The sequence below is a fragment of the Hipposideros armiger genome, unplaced genomic scaffold (genome assembly GCF_001890085.2).
Source record: "Hipposideros armiger isolate ML-2016 unplaced genomic scaffold, ASM189008v1 scaffold_450, whole genome shotgun sequence".
NCBI lineage: Eukaryota > Metazoa > Chordata > Mammalia > Chiroptera > Hipposideridae > Hipposideros > Hipposideros armiger.
The window spans coordinates 1,272,842-1,277,141 of NW_017731800.1; positions in this window are offsets into that span (position 1 = coordinate 1,272,842).

Consider the following 4,300-nt stretch of genomic DNA (forward strand, 5'->3'; position numbering starts at 1 on the left):
TTACTCATTATCCTCCTTATCAAACATTACTGATGAAGGATAGCCATTCTGTGCTTCAGGTAGCCTTTATCCATTCTCCATCACTGTACTGAATCGGGACTCAAAATTATTAAAAATAGTTATTTTTTAACAAGACTATCATCTTGTGTCAGTTCTCATTTCTTGCAATATTTGACTTTATCTGTCATTCTTCAAATATTATACTTTTGTGATGTCTACGGTTACTTTAATTTTTCGTTGACATTTTAAATCAGTCTTCTTGCTTTCCTTTTATTTTCGCTCAATTGCTCCAACTGTTAGTATTTCTCTCCAGAATCTTACTCTGCAAAATGTCTTTCTTATGTATTTCTCCAACACTTCTCTTCTGATTTTCAAGAATACACACACACACATATTCTTTTTTTAAATAGACATATATATATATATGTCTATTATATATTACATATATATATATATGTAATATGCAATTCTTCTTAATAACACAATCCAAAATTGATTATAGAACATCTCTACAGGGATACCACTTTAATTTAACAACACATGTGTTAGGAAGTCTTCATAAATATTAACTCATTTAATTCTCATAAGAATCACATTAGAAGATATTATTTCTCATTTTGCAGATTAAGAAGTTAAAGCTTAGATTAATTAAGCAACTTGTCCAAAGTTACATACCTAGTAAGTGGCATGGGAAGATTGTCTCCGGAATCCATTACCTTAATTACTACTGTATGATTGCCATATTTTGAACATATTTAAGCAAAGGAGATGCTCCACCCAATTGCTTTATCTATGAAGGAAGCGAGGTAGTTCTCTCTCAGGGTTGAAATTGTATAATTATCTGGTAATTTATTCCCTGTGAAGAATTAGTAACCACACACACTTGATTTTAACTATAAAATGGTTTTCACATCTTCCATGTTCTTCTCACAGCCAGCACCAAGGTAATTCCAAGCCTTACTATCCCCTTTATCTTTTCTCTCTTCCTTTCTTCCTTTTTCTTCATTAGTTCATGTTGCCTAGGAGATGAATTCCAACTTCCTTATTTACCACATGCAACTGAGAGGTCAGCGTCACCTTCAGATGCCTATGTTGCTCTCCAGAATTCATATTTACTAGTGAGGCTTTACTCTTATTTATCTCCTCTAGGCCATTTTGCCCTCACAATTCCTCGATTCTGCTAGCTCTGCTAGCCTGACATCTATGGTCTCTGTTTTCCAGGATACTCTGCGAAGTTACTGGATTCAGCAAACCTGAAACACTGACAAAATAAAGTGTGAAAAGTACGCACTCTCCCCTTTTCTGCCTTAAGCAGATGCTGCTGCATTTCTTCTGTGTCTCCAGCTCCCTCCAGTGTAAACAAATTACACAAAACAACCACAGGCCCTGAACGCCAAGAAAATCTCTAACTCCATTTATTTCAATTAGGGAGTGATGACCAGTTCATGCTATTGCTAATCCCCAGATTGTCCAACAGTCCCTTCAGTACTCTCTTATGCAAGCATACCTTAGAAATTATGAAGGTTCAGTTCCAGACCTCCACAATAAAGCAAGTATTGAAATAAAGTGAGTTGTGATATTTTTGCTGGTGGAGGATCTTGCTTTCAATTTGTAAAAAATGCAATATCTGTGAGACACAATAAAGCAAAGTACAATGAAATATGGTTGCCTGTATTCCATCTCTGTTTGTATCAATGCCTATGCTAAATTTTCTCTATTTAAATATTTCATTTTTGTTTCTCACCCTTAAAAATAACAGAAAACAAAGAAAAATCCTTGAAATATAACTTTTCCTATAGGTTTCCAGGTCTCTATTTTTCTGAAATTTCTATGGCATTGCCAAAATCATTGAATTTAGCATTTTCTTGATACTATTGAGTGCAGCTTTTTTATAATAACCTACCTGGATGCTTCCCTGACACAACTAGATTTTTAAATTGAAATAATCTAGTATTTCTTCTATAGTCATCACAGTGTTATATGCATGCCATAAATTCAGTGAACAGTTTTTCATAAGGAAAAGAAAAAAATCTAGACACTTTATAATTTCTAACTTTTATCATCTATGTTTGGATGTTATTCAACTTTCCTAAGCCTCAGTCTCTTCATTTCTGATGTGGCAATGGAAACCCCTAGGTGGATTAAGGAAAAAACTAGAATATGAATGGGAACTGCTGAGGATGACATATTTACAGGACTAAGCTCAGTGAGCACTGTATGTATGTTCTCCTGTTTTATTATTCCTCAACATATATGATGATGCTTCTATAGTAGTACTTTGTGCTGCTGATTGTTTAGAAACCTGCATGTAGTAAAGGGCAAAAAAAGCATTCACACTGTGAAAACGCTACAGAGAACAAACACAAATATAGAACTTCAGGTTAACAATATCAATTAGCTTTCATTATTTTCTGGTCTGTTCCCATGAGAAAATGTATAAGTGCTAAGGAAGTTTACAATAAAAACAACTAAGGAATGTTTGCAACCAAGAAAGAGGGAAATATATGAGGACTAATCAGTAAACACTGAATTCTACTAAACAAAGTTCCTGTTCTTGAACAGGGTTCTTTGCTCCCTTATTTTATTTTTGACCTTATGTGGCTTATAGTCCAGTGGTATGAGTCAAGTAAAAAAATAATAATATAAATATCATAAATATATATAAGAAAGTGATGAGCAATATATACAAAAAAATCTGGAAGGGGCAACAGTGCTGACTATTCATCAGAAAAACACAAATAAAAACCACAATGAGATATCACCTCACACCTGTTACACAGGAGACCAGCTCCCACAGTTCCAGGGGTTCCCTCAGGTGGAGACAGCATCGGTGAGGAAAAAAAAAGAAAGACCCGCAGACACAAAGGCGCTTTCAAGAAGTGTCACTCTTTATTTTTACAGCATGTCCTTTTTATACTGGACAGTTGACCATTACATCATTGAGATGTTTTTTTCCGGAGTTTTTTTTTTTTTCCAAGTTTAAACTTTTACCCATTAGGAAGTTGTTTTTTACATGGTTTCGATATACATAGTTTCGATATTCTTTCTCAGGGTCTATTTTTCTTAGAAGTTGTTTTTCTCAGAGTTTTACTTCCTCGTGATGTTTCTGCTACAGGGTACAGCTGGATCTGTTCTATACTAATGACTAACTTATCTTAACTATGTTTCAATCTCTACCTATAATGGCTAGAGCTGAGTTTCAGCCTTAGTGCCCAAAGGATGTTTACTATGGCTATTTAGCAACTATCTCAAACACTACTGGCTAAACACAATCTTAAGAATTACAAGGTGCATAATTTGTCTATTACTAAGAAACTAACAGCAAAGCAGAATTATCACAACATCTCTAAAATTCACTTATTTGGTTAAGATAAACAAAACATCAATATAAGAAGGAGTGTCAGAACTTCGTCCTACTGGAGGCCATCCAAAGGGAAATTTTTAATTTTCCAAGATATAAAGCAGTATCTGTTTCTCAGTCAGAGCCTCAGAATTTGTCACAATAGCAGTGTGCTTGGCCATGTCAGATACTGAGGTGCAGCCAGCTCCCAACACTGTTACAATGGCTATTATCAACAAGACTAATAATAACAAGTGTTGGAGAGGCTCTAAAGAAACAGGAACCCTCATACGCTGTTGGTGGGAATGCAGATTGGTGCAGCTGCTATGGAAGGCAGTGTGGAGGTTCCTCAAAAAATTAACAATAGAATCACCATATGACCCAGAAATCCCTCTCCTGGATATCTACCCAAAAAACCTGAAAAGATTATCCGTCAAGATATATATGCTCTGATATTCATTGAAGCTTTATTTACGGTGACCCAGACATGGAAACAACCAAAGTGTCCGTCGACAGATGACTGGATAAAGGAGAGGAGGTATATATACACAATGGAATACTACTCTGCCATAAGATGAAATAGTGCCATTTGTGACAATATAGATAGATCTTGATATTATTATGCTAAGTGAAATAAGTCAGAAGAAAAAGTCAAGAACCATATGACTTCACTAATAAGTGGGATATAAAACTGAAAACAACAAAAGAACAAGACAATGAAACACAAACTCATAGACACAGACAATAGTTTAGTGGTTACCAGAGGATAAGGGGGGAGGGGGATGGTAGGTGAGGGTAAAGGGGATCAAATATATGGTGATGGACAGAGAACTGACTCTGGGTGGTGAACACACAATGTGATAAATAGATGATGTATTACAGAATTGTACACCTGAAATCTATGTAACCTTGTTAAGGACTCTCACCCAATAAACTTTAATAAAAATAAAAAATAAAAAA